The following is a 16,383-nucleotide window of genomic DNA, read 5'->3' on the forward strand; positions in this document are numbered from 1 at the left end:
TGAACCATCGGAGGAGTTGTAACCGCTTGGTTACAAATAATAAATATTTATGGGTTTAGATACAATTTTGCTTAATCTGGTGAAAGGTTTAATATTGATGTAAATAATATTATATAAAAATAAAACCAAACCCTATCATCCTTGTGAGTACAACTTCAGTGGCGGAATTTGGGAAATCTGGCAGGAGTCAGCTACGAGGGTGGTTGGCTGCATTGGGATGGGTTGGTTGAAGAAGGAACCCAAACGAAATTGGAATGAGGTGGTTCGTAGTAGCTGCACAACGTAAAGTCGTGCTCTTGGGTTTCAACCACAAAGCGAGGGGATCAAAATCTAAAAAGTTCAAGTCATTATTGTTGTGGTGAAACTGGGTTGTTTAGCCCTGGTCGCCGGCCTGACTGAAGTCACGGGCCTGATTGAAGTCGCCGTGTAATTACCAAGGACCAGCAAAGAGTTTGCTTGTCTCGCCCCGATCAGTGTTAGTGCTGATACGGCTAACCGTAAAAGAGATAGCAGGCCGTCGTCGCGGATTTCATCAACCGTGTGTCGATAATCGCTCCTCCCGCTAAACACCAAGGACGACCGCGTGGCTGGAGGGCCCGCCGCAGCAGAAAGATTGACGCCAGGGACGATCTGCCCTATCGCCATCACCAGAGATTACCGCCAGTGCACCACCACGCCCTACGCTGCCCTTCCGCCTGCCGCCACTAATTTGAAAGCTGAACAATTTAATAGAGTAAGTGAATAAATCTAGAAAAAATTAAATTCAATCCACACCCTTCGAACAGATCCGAAAACCCTCCCACAACAATATACGACCCTGGGACCCAAGGACCAAAAAGAGGCCTTCCGTGTCCACCCCGGAACGTCTATACCAGGCGTTGGGGCTTAGGCCCCTTCAGGAACTGCAACGTCCATCTTCGGGGGCTGAGAGCAGCCGCGATCCCGTAAACGGTAACCTGAGTGATCCACTGAAACCTAGTGACATCGCTTTGATTTCAGAGCTGTATTAAATCCTCCCTGATGACTGTAACTGGGTGGCGGATAGATCGAGACCGGCTGTGATATAAGCTATGGGCAGACTTTCAAGAAGTGGTAGAACGCTCATACGAAATCTTCGTGATTGCCAAAATCAATGGCGATTTCGTGTGCAGCTGTTACGTACCTCCAAGATGGACAGTGGAGCAGCTAAGCCTAATGTTGGAGCAGACAAATCACCAATGAACAGTTATTCGGCCGTAAGCCGGTAATCATTGGTGGAGCCTGGGTTGTAGAGTGAAACAGTAGAATAACCAACACAAGAGGATGAATGCTGCAAGAGCCACGAAGTTAGACGTACGATTGTGCAATGAAGGCTCCGTTAGCACATTTCGGAGAGACGGGAGGAAGTCCATCATCAACGTCACATTCTGTAGCCCTTCACCGACGGCTAACATTGATTGGAGAGTATGCGAGAAGTGTACCCATAGCGATCAACAGGCGATCCGCTACCGTATGGGCCAACGGAACTCTGTTGTAGCATGGATAATCCTTATCCACTGGCGAGCGAAACTGGAATACGAAAGCCTTCAGCAAAGAGTTGTTGAGGTATTTCGGTTGGATTGGAGTTCGGATTGTGACGGCTTGTGATGCCACAATGTCGCGAAAACTGGAACCACGCAAAAGACGACGTCCAGGTTACTGGTGGAATGAGACGCCCAGTACGCTACACGCTGCTTGTCACAGAGCCAGAAGGCAAACTCAGAAAGCAGTGTCGGAGCCAGATAGAGAGGAGCGCAAGGCGTCGTTTCGAGAAGCTAGGGCCACTATAAAACGGGAGATCATGCTTAGCAAGTTAGATTGCCGAGAAGTAGATGCTAATCCCTGGAGTGACACGTATCGAGTCGAAAATGAAGGGCCCGTCGACCCCAGCCGAAATGTACCCGAGTAAGTAGAAGGTAATCGTTGAGTGTTTCTTCCGAAGCACGATCTAAAACCGGGCCGTAGACACCATATGGCGAAGACGGAGCAAACACGATCGGCAAACAACGATCGGTACAAGAAATCCCAGTCCGGATGGAATACCACACTTGGTGCCTCGTATAGCCCTATATATAGACTGTATACACTTGAAATCCTTAACAAGCTGACGAACTGCACGGAGGGTACGTGTGGACTTTACATGATGCAGTTCGGATTTCGCGAAGGAGTATCGACAGTATAAACAATTCGGGTAGTGCTAGAGAGTGCTTAGAAGAGAGTGCTGCGAGTGGTAGTGGGTATTCCTCAGGGCTCCATTATCGGTCCAACTCTTTGGAACGAGATGTACGATGGGATCTTGACACCGCGGCCGCCCAGGAAAATGAAATTCGTGAGTTTTGCGGACGACGTGTCACCAAAGTTGGTGGGTGAGACGCTTGAAGAAGTGGAGGTGTCGGTGACGGAAGCAATAGACGCGATAGAGAGCTGGATGAACGGGGTCCAGCTGCTGATAGCTCACCATAACACGAAAGTGTTGTTGGTCAGCAACTGCAATGCGGTTCAGCGGATGCAGATCGACGTCGTAGTGTACGAAGCGTGTACTGAAGCGATTGGGAGTGATAATCGAACGGTTGAACTTCAACAACCAGTCGGCGAAGGCAGCGAAAACAATAGCGAGGATCATGCCAAACGTTGGCGACCCGAGAAGCAGCACGATACGTCAGCTGTCTAATGTTTCGTCATCGATACTACGGTAGAGGATTGTTGCCTGGGGTGCGATGCTGAAATCCAAGCGGAACCACGAAAAGCTGAACAGATGGTATGCGTTATCGCCGGTATGATTCCCATCTCCATCACCGGAGCATATCGAGCGCTACAATTAGAGAAACACCAGAAACGCGAGGAAGATGGTGAAAACGAATTGGACTATGCGGAGAAAGGAAGGTTCCCCTACTGGCGTCCTACGTGGGTCAATAGAAAGTAAGAGAGGTGATCTTCCACTTGACACAGCGCCATAGTTACTTCAGGATGTATCTTTATCGGTTCGGGCACGCAACGTCACCGTTGTGCCTAGAGTGTAGGAACGTCGAGGATACACCGGAGCTTGTGGTCTTCGAATGTTCGAGGTTCGAAACGGCACCGAAGACGTTTAAAACAGGAGGACTGGACATCAATCTGGACAATGTCGCGTACAGAATGACAAGCGACGTAAACACGTGGAACGCGATCAACAGAGCTGTGACAGGGCCGGCGGATCACATGGCTAGTATGGGCAGTACTACCCACTCGAAAATAACAAAAACAAAACCTGAGATGCACAACAATTTCTCTATTTTTTATTCAGATTCAAATTCTTTTACTTTTCATGTCCAATATCTTGAAATAAGGGATAACAATTAGGATTCGTGTGAAATTTGGAATTATTTTTTACATTAAAACTAAAGGGAATACATTTTGACATACATCTTAAAACAAGGAATTTAGATCACTATACAAAAATATTAATGCGGTTTTGTTCAGACTAAAAGATACAGTTAGAAATATGTTTAAGGAATAGATATACAATTTGCAATTTTGTAACAAGAACTATTATTTGATTAACAATTTAAACAAGGAGAAACACTATTAGGCCTTTTTATAAGGAAGGCAAAAAATATACACAAGAGAGACCAATTCCAACATCAAAGAAGCAGATACCGTATCAAGGAAAGTGAAGAGTGGACGAACAACAATGACAGGGAATTGAAGCTTTTTCGAAGATCGCTGTTAGGACATCACGAATCCTATCGCCGACTGGCCTCCTTGGATCCGTAGGGAACTCTTTAGGGATCTGATTTCTAGGTAGTTGTTAGCACATTAACTTAAAAGAAGATATAACTAAATTTGGATATTTATCGTGTTTAAAATATGTATATGAGAGATATATAAAGGAGATCGAGGATAGCCAGCACGTCTCGGACTGGAACGGGGCCGAAGAGATTCATTTAACGGAAATATGGCGCTAGAACGCTAAGCACTCGACCAGGCAACATGTTTAATGTCGCGATAACCGTCGTCACAAGCGCAGAGCGCTCTCTACGTTCCCAATACGCCGCATTCAACATATAATGATTGGGCATGATCCGAGATATCACCCGAATGAAGTTACGACTCTCATCCCAAGGTTTGTTGAAACCCTTGGGATTCCTAATCGTCCATTTTCCACGAAATAGGCCAATTCTGACAAGAAATATTGAAAAACTCGTTGAACCCAGGCGATCTTTCATAAATACCACCTTCTAATGCCTAAGTGTCCACCCTTTCATTCCCATTCTAAACTAAATGTTCGCCTTTTCATTACCTGTAATGGATCAATGTGAATGAACTTAAATTAAGGTAATCTGGTCTGGTGTTTCAGATAAAGCAGCCATGTTTCCCCAGGAATGACAAGAAGTACTTTCCATGCTCCATCGAATGCAGAGCCTTCTTGAAACTGTAACGATGTGGGCATGGTCACTGATAGGCAAATATTGAACGATCAGTTTTGTAGGGAGAATGTTTGTAACACAGCTTCTTTTATGAATGCCCTTTCCACTACTGTCATAGTAATTAGCATTGAGGCAATGCATAGGTGTCATCATCTGACGAACGTTACGGTGATATTCGGACTACAATGCTTAGCGCGAGCATCTTTGCTGTTAGATAAATTTGTTCGTTTAGAACAATCATAACGTTTATATACAGTATTATTATTTCATCGCGAAACGTCTATTGTCGGAATGTAGATCTACATGCAAAGCTGCTATCGCCGTGATAGGATACTTGGTTCCGTATAATTTGATCAAAGATTGAATCGAATACACAAAGTAGGCCTTACCCATTAGACAAAACATTGTTTCTCTTGTTAATCCATCGACGAACCGGTGCCAATAACCGGTTTTTTCAGCTTTCAAAAGTTTATCATTTGCGTTTCTAGCGTTGCGTATATTCGAAAAAATCGGGCGATATGACGTTCAAAAAGTCCTTGTAAGACCATTTTGCGTACAATTCTGAACAATCTATGCCCACCACGGAGTGCCGGGTACTCGTCTCGTCTGATCTTTAATCACAGTGTCGAGAATCAAGCCAACCAAAACCTTGCGCGCTTCCACCGGAAGAATACCTTGTTTTGATCGATTGTTTCGGATATAGTGGACGTGTAGCTCTTTCAATCAATGGCGACACTAATTGTAGCGAGGTCGAATACAATGATAAATCTAACGCGCTTGGTGGAGTTGGAATTCAGGTCATTTATACTGTATTTAAGATGGTTAAAGATAAACATGTCGCAAATATCACGCAGTAAGATAGATCGGTTATCATCGTGGCAACAACCCCATGCCATACCGTCTTCTAGATGCAGATGTGGTGCGATATATATGGAAACAATGCCAATAAGTCTTAACTTTTGATTTGGTCTCGATAAACAACTCCAGAACCTGGTGCCGAGCAATGGTTAATCTGATTGAAAGAATAGTACATTTTGATCGCCAAAAACGCTCCTCCATAGTGTTTACTCGGCCCAGGCGAATAATGTCAAATCGTGGAAATTCTACGTCGGTAGTTAACCAGGTTTTACACAATGCCATTGTATAGTGTAAAACTTGGGGAAAATTGTAGGGACTAAAATGTGGCGGCTCTTGGGGTTTTTGGTGTCCCATGTTGGCTTTCCTGCTAGTTTCTAAGATTTCCAAGACCACGAACCTTTTATTTTGTTTTTTTGCAACAGCACCTTTCAAACGATTCTCTCAGGCCTTTTCGAACTTTTAAAGGCACATTAGCAATTGTTTTAACAATAAGATGGTCAAACTCTTGCTCTTCAGTGAACAAGGAAGTCTAGAAATTAGTCGTAGCTGGTGGCGTAGCCCTCTTTAGCATTTCTTTTAGGAGTGTTCTTTGTAAGAGTGCTTCAATCTTCCCCCGCGTCCCTTCTGGCATTAGCAGTATGGATATTTTCGCCATCGACGATGAAATGGTTCGTTCGGCTATCCAGAAGACAAAAGCGTCCTTCGATCCCGGTCCGAGTATTATGCCTGCAGCTGTATTGAAAAAATGCTCGGACGTTTTGGCTACACCACTCGCGCAACTTTTCAATATGTCGTTTCAGCAGCAAACGTTTCCACTGGAAATGTTCGACACTAATCCCAGTTTTAGAAAAAGGTGACAAGCGTAACGTTGAAAATTGCCGTGGAATCACTTCGCATGGAGTTGTATCAAAACTGATTGAGTCAGTGGTTAACGAAACACTATTTGCTTCCTGCCGACACTATATTAGCACCTGTCAGCATGATTTCTATCCTGGCTGTTCCGTGGAAACCAATCTAGTGAGCTTTACGTCATTTTGTATCGATAATATGCGCAAAAAACTTCAAGTGGATGCGATATATACAGATTTGAAATCCGCCTTTGACAAAGTGAATCACGATATCCTGATTGCCAAACTGAAAAAACTTGGCTGCACGACTAGGCTTTATGAGTGGTTTCGATCGTATCTCGGTCATCGTCAAGTTGCTGTTTGTATTGACACTGCTATTTTGCTGTATAATAATGACGATTCTGGTATTTTAAATCCTTGTGATAAACTATTTTTCGCTGACGATGTTAAACTATATTACGTAATTCGTGATCAGTTCGACTGCCTGGTACTGCAAGCCGTTCTGGATACTCTTAACACAGAGAATGCATCAACCGATTGAGTTTTTTTTAGATTCGCTCGAAGCAAATCGCAAAGAATTTTTCTAAGTCCATGTAAACAGTACAAGCGAACTGTCAAAAATGAACACTCGAGTTCATTTGTGACGTCACCGTAAAGTATTCAATATTTGAAAACATTTACCTAGATTAAAAGTGAAATAATTAATATTATTGTACGATATTCAATTGAATGAATGACATGGATTTTTGAATGAATATTTTTTCTATTCATCACGAGTCGCATCAGGTTCATTTTCAGTCTTTCAAATTCGATTATTTTTTCTGCAGTGGACAGAAAAATGCCTCCGAAAAAACATCTTTTGTAAGGTCGATTTGTTTGATGTTGGATCGAATTACCGATTTTGTCGGTCGTCGCACCCACGCGACTAACGCCAGAAGAAATAAATAAGTAATAATCAGTTGATCAGAAACATCTCATGGATTGCCTAATATTATATGCAAATGTGCTAATACTGTGTCCATCTTTCTTCACGACAAAACCCACATAAAATCTTCCAGATCAATCGCCGAACAGCGTACATGCACATTACCGCATTTCAATTACGATAATTTATTGCGAATCGGCCATCCAAAAGAAAAATCAAGCATCTCATTCAAGCTGCTACAAGCCGAATTCCTGCCGGCCTGTGTAATATACAGGCTGAAGGCACATAATAATAATAATAATAGTATACACTTTAAGTTATTCAATTTGTTCGTTGACATATTTATTGGCAGAAAGGTATGCTCATTATGCTGTGATATGCATAAGATGCCATTGAGAAATATTTATGGGTTTGCTTTGTATGGCGACCCGAGATAGAAATAAGGTAGACTAGGCTGGTGTACTACGTATGCTTTCTCTATAGCTAATTGTTAGTTGAGTTATGTTGTCACATGTGAAGTACCGTTTTTAGGAATGACATTGTTTTAAAAGCGATGAAATTTAAATAACTAAGCATCTAGACACCGCAAATAATAAATTAATTCTAACGTGCATTCCTTACTTTGTCACACAAGAAAGTTTTGAAGCACAGTTATTGAGTTATTTTTTGTCTAATGATACTCATATTTCCGATACCTAATTGATGTCATAGATCTTCTAAGAAGTGTTTTCGCCGCTGCGATACGAATTGGTATCAGCTATTGTAGAGTGGAACGTTTATTCCCAAGAAACAAAGTAAACTAATCCCAACAAATCTAATAAAATTTTCGAAATATCCCAAGGGAACAATTTACATAAATCACTCAAATGCCTTACGAGCAACTTTTGAAGGTCACATTAGTATTTAAAAGGATGTTTGTCGGAGAAGTACACAATCGATGACTGGTTGTAGTTTTCATTCACATGCCTCGGGTTTGAAGTAATAGCCCCGTTCGGCTGGAATACCTCTCCATCGACTATGAGTCACCTGTTTTTCCACTCACCTGCAGGATAGAAGAACCAACTACCAAAGATATCCCGTAGGTGGTCACATCGGAGAACAAAACTCACACATGCTGTCCTGGTGAAGGTTCCTCCGACTGGCAGGCTAAAAATGATGAATGACTGAACTTTGCCAACAAACTTGTTTCGATATTAATTCGATATTTCGCTTCACACACACAGACACATACACACATACACCAGCTGGTTATGTATATTTGATTCCCATTGAGATTATCACATAAGTTTTCCTTCTGCTGTGCTGCCCACATCTCTGCTAGGAATGTAGGTGCGTAGCTTAGGGTGGTCGAAACCGGTCTGCGACGTGAAAGCGAAAGTTTCGTAAGATTAAATAGGAAATTACTTTAGAGCAAATCTTGGAAGCTGTTTGAGCCTGTTATGGGAAGGTTGTTGGGGTCCTCCACCCTGTGTGTAAATCGACGGGGTAACAGAGTTGATACCTACTCCCTAGATTTTGTGAACGCGGATCTTTTTAGGTCGCACGTTTCGAAATGCGATTTCAATATCTCTCCCGCACAATTTCATATCGTACCGTTACAGTTTGAAATTAATTCTTGCGATTTTGGGCCCGATACGATTCGTGCGATTTAAATCGTACGATTTGCAACCAACGATTTAAATCGTACGATTTAAATCAAACGATTTAAATCAAACGATTTTAGTAGCACGATTTGAATCGAGTGATTTACATCGTGCGGTTTATATCGCACGAATCGTATCGGGCTCAAAATCGCAAGAAGTTTGAAATGTGCGACCTAAATCATACAATTTGAATCGTGCGATTTAAATCATACGATTTAAATCGTGCGATTTAAATAGTGCGATTCAAATCATACGATTTAAAGCAAACGATTTAAAGCAAACGATTTAAATCGCGAGAATTTCGAAATGTACGCCCTAAATCGTGCGGTTTAACGTGTCATTTTAATCGTACGTACGATTTAAATCGTATGATTTGAGTCAAGCGATTTAAATCGTACGATTTGAATCAAACGATTTGAATCAAACGATTTAAATCGTACGATATTTATATCGCGCTTAAAATCGCAAGATTTTTGAAACGTACGACTCAAGTCGTGCGATTTAAATCAAACGAAATAAATCAAACGATATAAATCGGCCGATTTAAATCGAACGATTTGAATCAACCGACTTAAATCGTACGATTTATATCGCATGAATCGTATCGGGCTCAAAATCGCAAGAATTTTAAATCGTACGACCTAAATCGTGCGATTTTAATCGTGCGGATTGGAGGAAATTCCAACCAGGAAGGATCGGCGCGGTTAGTACACCATTGTAAATTGCTGCAGACGCGACGCTACGGCAAAGACACTGCCCGTCCCAACCCCCCGAAGACCATTTTAGACGCTATCGCTGCAGTTGATTGCGAACTTTTGAAATCGCAGCTGATTTGTGCCAACTCGGAACAGAAATTTTTGATAATTTAAAGTTTGCGAAAAAAAGCTGATGGTGAGTGGCAAATTCGCGTAGATTGATACGCTTGCGTCGGGAAGGATAATTTCATTCGATTTACGTGCCAGTCTCGGTCGTTTCGCAAAAAAGTGGCATATCGCGACGGGAAGGATTTTTTCGTTCGAATTGTGCCATTTTAGATTCCGTGTTATGTAGAAACGGTACCCGCGCCGGGAAGCTCGAATTTTCGATTTGTACTGTTTTCCCGTTTCCGATATTTAGAGTGGTGGCAGTGAAAATCAGGGAAGGGGTACAATAATGGCGACCAAGACGGAAAATAAACTGTCGGAGCACGTGATCCAGCGGAAAGGGATCCTTGTAGTGCAAAAGGCAGTAGAGAAGTTTGCGGAGGATTTCGTTTTTGATCGAGATGCCTGTCAAATTCCAATTCGCTTCGATTCTCTGGACCGGATTTACAAGGAGTTCCTGGAGGTACAAGGACAGATCGAGTGATACGATAAGACGGAGACGTTGGATATTCACCTGGAGGAGATAATGGATTTCGAGACGCGCTATTGTACGGTTAAAGGATTGACCCCAACCCAACCATGCTGAACAGCGACATGTGCTCATATTTCGTCCTCGTTCCATCTACGCTAACCCAAGATTGATCTTCCGAAGTTTGCCGGTGATTTTTCGCGTTGGCTCGCGTTCCATGACATGTATACGTCGATGATTCACAGCAACTTAGAAATTCCGTCGGTTGCGAAGCTGCAACACCTGCTACAGTCGCTGGAAGGAGAAGCCCGAAAGCCATTCGAATCCGTAGACAAGCGGTTCCTGAAGCGTTAGCTCTTCCGAGCTCTGTTTGACCTTCCACCGGTCAATCAAGAAATCCCCCAAGAATTTCACGCTTTGGCTGACGATTTCCACTGACATGTGAGGTCTTTGGAAAAGTTAGTCGAGCCAGTTCATTATTGGGACTCGCCGTTGGTCAACCTTCTTTGTTACAAGCTGGATTCAACTGCGCTACGTGCTTGGGAGCAGAAAACCAGCAATAACGACGACGTAACCTACGATATTCTGATCAAATTCCTCTACCAACGTGCCCGTATGCTGACGTCCGTCATAACCGATCTGCGATATCGGTCCCAACAACCGGTTACAGCCAAGGTGGCCGGTTCGATTCCAACCCCGAAGCCGTTCAAGGTGGCATACAAGGCAGCTACCGTTGAATCGAGCTACAGTGCCTTGCCATGTCTCGCTTGTGCAGAGAAGCATTTCCTCTGCCAATGTCCAGTATTTTCCGAGATGTGCTTCTGCCAGCGCTGTCAGCTGGTTTCCTAGAAGCGGCTATGCTGGAATTGCTTGCGTACTGGACACCAAGCCAGAAACTGTACCTCCGTGTTCTCTTGTCGTAACTACCATGAAAAACACCACTTCCTGCTGCACGAGCTAGCACTGTCGAACATGCAATGCTGTTATCGCGGCAAGCCAGCCGATTCCCTCGATGTCCACCATCGCTGGCCCTTCCAGTTCGACGAAACCGAGCAGCCTAGTGATCCTGTCAGTCCAGGCTGAGCACAACACAGTTTAGTTGGAAACTGTTTACCTTCTCGTCGTAGATCAGAACGGCAAAGAGATACCCGTACGAGAACTCCTAGATTCCGGATCCATGTGCAAGTTCATCATCGAGAAGCTTGCAAATTATCTGAATCTCCGGCAGATCAAGGTGGATATCGCAATAGCTGGTATCGGTGAATCCACCAAGCAGATCGAACGCAAGTCGACTGCTATGATCAAGTCGAAGTCGACTCCGTACTCCACCAAGCTAGAGTTCCTCGAGAGACCTTCCGAACGTTCCGATCGACATTTCCGCATGAAATCTTCCGAAGTTGTAACTGGCACCTCAGATTCCACATATCATCCGACATTGACATGGTTATCGGTGGTGAAACGTACCACCAGCTGCATCCTAGCAGAAAGCTTGCCCCGGGAGAGGGACTACCGTGGCTGATAGAAACAGTGTTTGGGTGGGGTGTTTCCGTAAAGATATTCATTGACCATCCCATCAAGCCCGATGGCTGCCATCTCCTCACTGTCGAACGAAGCCTAGGACAAGAACTGCAGAAGTTTTGGGAGCTAGAGGATTTTGAGCCGTGTTTCGTGAATACCAATGAAGAAAAACATTGTGAATAACTTTACGCTACTACCACCACTCGCCCTTCGTCCGGTTGTTTTCTCGTTCGTTTGCCACTCACCTGGGATCCGCTAGTCAACCTCGGCGAATCCAGAGCCATTGCCGAACGTCGTTTTCTGAGTCTTGAGAAGCAACTAGAGCGTGACCCACCAACAAAAGACTGAACGAATTCGCACAAATGGCGCACCTGGACAAGCTCTTCGATACAGTAAACGACCTAAACCTGTACTACTACCTTCCGCACCATCCTCTGTTCAAAGAATCCTGCAGAATAATGATGGTCCGAACTGTTTTCGCCGCGTCGAGCACGACTTCGTTTGAGTTTAACGTCAACAATATGCATCTCGTTGGACTTGTCATGCAGGAAGACTCGATCGCTACCGTAGCCGACATCAACAAAATGTGCCGGCAGATCTAGTTGCACTTCGAGGACCGGCCGCTTCAACTCGTACTCAGGCGACCACTTGTGCTCCAAACCGTAACACTTCAACAAATTGAGCAGGATAGATGCGAAAAATACCCAGCCGCCTTAGATGCTGTGAAGCAAGATCTTTACGCCGGTGATTTTTTATCGAGACCATATACCCTAGGACGGTTGCCCAGCCGATATTCCAGCTATAGGAAACTTCACCATTCCATAGCATTGTATCGGGTAGCTCAATGGAAGATGTGCTACAGAACGTTTAACAAAGTAGGCCGATGTGGTCCCCTTCCAACTTCGTTGATGTGGCTGAAACCATAGTTGTACATTGTACAAAGACGGTGTTATCCGAGTCGGTGGGAGACTCAACCCCATCGATAATCGAGATGGTATTAGAGCTCTACCACAAGCAACTGCTATACGCAGGACCGAAACTGACACTAACCACTAGGCGCCAGAATTTATGGGTAATCGAAGTTCGTGAACTCGTTCGTCAGGTATACCACCAATGTCGCAAATCTCGCGTGATCCAGCAAACCGTGACTGGCTTGCTACCATCACGAGTCTCACTAACCAGATCTACTTCAGTATCCGACTATTGTGCACCCAAGCCGACACCTTTCTTTCTCAGCGTGTTCCCATTCCTGCTGTCACTTGGCCAACAAGCCCGCTCGGACCGGCGTTCGCCCAACTAACGAGTCGATTAATGCGTCCAGTATCCGATTGTACTGCTTTGGTGTCCATCTTGGGGGAGCATAACAGCTACAGACGAATACGCCGTTGTTTCTAGCGATCACGAAGCCTTCGTGTGTGCTATCCACAACCTCTTGGACAGAGAAACCGCCCATCACTTGGATTGCCGCCATCCCTGCACTATGCACCACCCAGTTACCGTTATCGGGAGAAACACGATACGGCTCTGCAATTATTGCAACGTCGCACTTCGTTTCTCTGGTTGACTCCCATAACAGTTGCTGTGCTATTTCACAATTATTATGATTAAGCTGGATTATCTCCATCATCATTGGCGTGCCTTCGCCTTTTTGTACTCTGGACATTTGACGCCCCCGCCGTATAGTCGTTTACGTTCTCCGGTTTGCAGAATCATGCACCTTGGTTGCTTCGTTCAGTCTTTAGCAATGTGCCCCTTTTCTCCGCATTTTCTACATAGTGCAGACCTGTCCGGGCCCTTGCAGTTCCTCACTTGATGTCCGAAGTCCAAACACCTGAAGCATTGCTCCATCCACTCGGTAACTCGCGGAGCTACTCTCAGCGAACATACCGACCATCCCAACTCCTTCAGCTCTGGGTCCTCTCTCACTTTCTTGGACAGCGTAGGACGCTTCGATAATCAGTGCATCTCACTTTGGCGCCTTCTGACGAGCCGAAGGTTTTCTTTCTTCTGCTCTATTTTTCGTTCTTTCTATTTTCGCAGTTTCCCGCGTTTCTCCTTCCGATCTACAACGGTCCTCCAGCTTTCTCCCTGTTGGGTGGCGTCATTTCCTTCGGCAATAGTAGCGTCCTCGAGCGTCTGCCTCTTTGGCCCACCTGATCTTTCGTCTCCTGGCCAGGATCTTGTACTCTTTGGAGTCATGAAAACTGCCGTGTTCCTCACTCCAATCTGCTTCTGCTTACCCTGTTACGAAGCGGCGAGCAATATTGTAGCCCTAGCCGACGCCAATGCTCGCTCAGCTACATCTGTCCTCCGCGTTGCCGTGATCATGATGATGATCTCCCGCACTGCTCTGGCTGTTGTTGCTCTGCTTCTCTTCCTCCTGTTCCTGCTGTATGATTTCAGCTGCTGCCGGTGGTAGTGACTTCACCAAACCGCCTTTGGCAAACGGATTTGCCGTTTGTATGGGTTTCTTGTTTTTTCTCCATTTTATTGGGTCCCAACTCCGAGCCGCTATCTCCACTCGTGGTACGTTGTCGCCTCTTGTGATCCCATGGTTGTCTATGCGAGCAGGGAGGTCATGATAGAATTGACACTGTCCTTCAGGGGAATGCTCTAACCGAACCTAATATCACCAACATTTAGTGACGAGTTTTGAACGTACCCGGAGACTACCGGGGTTTTGTCGGGACGGAGGCAGCCGTGCTGTTAGCCCACTCGCCATTTCAGGTCGATGTCATCCTTACTTAATCAGGGAGTAGAACAGCAAGCCTGTCAACTCAAAGTCGTCGTCCAATTCGTGATCCGTGTCCTACCCGGTGACGTTGAGATTTGAATCAAGTGATTCATATCGCACGAATCGTATCGGGCCCAAAATCGCAAGAATTTTGAAACGTACGACCTAAATCCTGCGATTAAAATGGCGCGATTTGAATCAAGCGATTAAAAGCGTCCGATTTGAATCAATTGATTTAAATCGTATGATTTGAATCAATCGATTACAATCGCCCTATTTAACCCGCACAATATATATCGCACGATTTAGGTCGTACGTTTCAAAATACGCAACTTCAAATTTTACCGCAACAATTTGAAATAAAAATGAAATGATATAATTCGTGCATTTGATCACTGTATCTTCATTCTACAGAGCATTGCATAAAACTTCTAAACTCACTTTTTCGGCAGCTCAACATTTTATTTTTTGTAACATTTTTGATTGTAGCACGGTACGAGAAAATGGATTGGATCCGCTGTTAAATTCTGATTCTTTGTAAACCAGAGATGCCAGATACTTTTTCAGATGTCTGCAAATAATAATTTTTAAAGTCTGGGAAGTACCAAAATGCCTAAAATAGATAAAGCTGTAATTTGAAACTAGTGTAACCAACAGCCTTTATTTTAAAACATCTGTAAATATCTGCAATCAAACTAAAAAAACTGTAAATATCTGCAACCAAATTAAAAAATCTACAAATATCTTCGTCATCGAAAAAATCTGCAGCTGAAACGTCTGCGAATTTGCAGACATGTCTGAAAATCTGGCATCTCTGTTGTAAACAAACTCGCTGAGCTGTAATTATTTTCTTAAATGGCGTCATGAAGCAATGTGATTCTTTAACGAGAGACTTTAACGCTTGGGCAGTGGAGTGGGGCAGCCGCTGTACAAATAGCAGGGGCCAAGCGCTAATGGAGGCGCTTGCGAAACTCGATACTGTACTAGCTAATAATGGCTCCGCTAGTACATTCCGTAGAAACGGAGTGGAGGCGTGGATTGACGTAACATTTGCCAGTCCGAGTCTGGTTCCAGGCATGGAATGAAGGGTAGACGAAGGCTACACCCATAGCGATCATTTAGCAGTCCGCTTTAGAATCGACTATGGTGTGCAGCATCCGAGGGCGGGAGATCCCTGTCAGGTACGCGGGTGGAAGTCCAATCACTTCGACAGTGAAGCTTTCACCGCGGCCCTGGGACTGGAGGCTAACACCGACAGTCTAAGCGGGGATTCGCTGGTAGCTGTTCTATCAGACGTGCGACGCCACTATGCCGAGAAAAACCCTGCCAAGAAACGGCAGATGCCCGGTATACTGGTGGAGTGCCGAGATTGCAGCTCTACTATCAGCCTGCCTCAGAGCTAGACGTAGGATGCAAAGAGCTCGCACCGAGGATGCAAGAGAGAACCGCCGTGAAGTGTTTCGAGCTGCGAAATTGGCCCTTAACAAGGCCATTAAAAGCAGCAAGAAAGCGTGCTTCGACAACCTGTGTGAGAGTGCCAACGCGAATCCGTGGGGTGACGCCTACAGGATCGTGATGGCCAAAGGGGGCTCTTCACGCCCAGAACGGTCTCCGGACCGGTTGGCAACGATTATTGACGTACTCTTCCCGTCTCGAGCCACAAGCCCCTGGCCACCTGCACTACGAGACAGTGCGGGCACGGCCGAAACGGTGGCTCCGGTAACGAATGAAGAACTACTCGCAGTGGCTAAATCCCTAGCAATGAACAAAGCTTCAGGGCCGGATGGAGCTCCAAACAGCGCTCTCAAGGTAGCGATCATAGCGAACCCGAACATGTTCAGGCTAGCTATGCAGAGGAGCCTTGACGAGTGCCGTTTCCCCGATAGATGCAAAAGGCAGAAATTGGTGCTGTTGCCGAAGCCCGGGAAGCCGCCAGGCGACTCATCGGCGTACAGACTAATCTGTCTGATCGACACGACTGGCAAACTGCTTGAGAGGATTATTCTCAACAGGCTAACCCCGTACGCAGAAGGTACGGACGGCCTGTCAAGCAACCAGTTTGGCTTTCGGAAGGGTAAGTCCACAGTGGACGCTCTCAACT

The sequence above is a fragment of the Topomyia yanbarensis genome, chromosome 1 (genome assembly GCF_030247195.1).
Source record: "Topomyia yanbarensis strain Yona2022 chromosome 1, ASM3024719v1, whole genome shotgun sequence".
Lineage (NCBI taxonomy): Eukaryota > Metazoa > Arthropoda > Insecta > Diptera > Culicidae > Topomyia > Topomyia yanbarensis.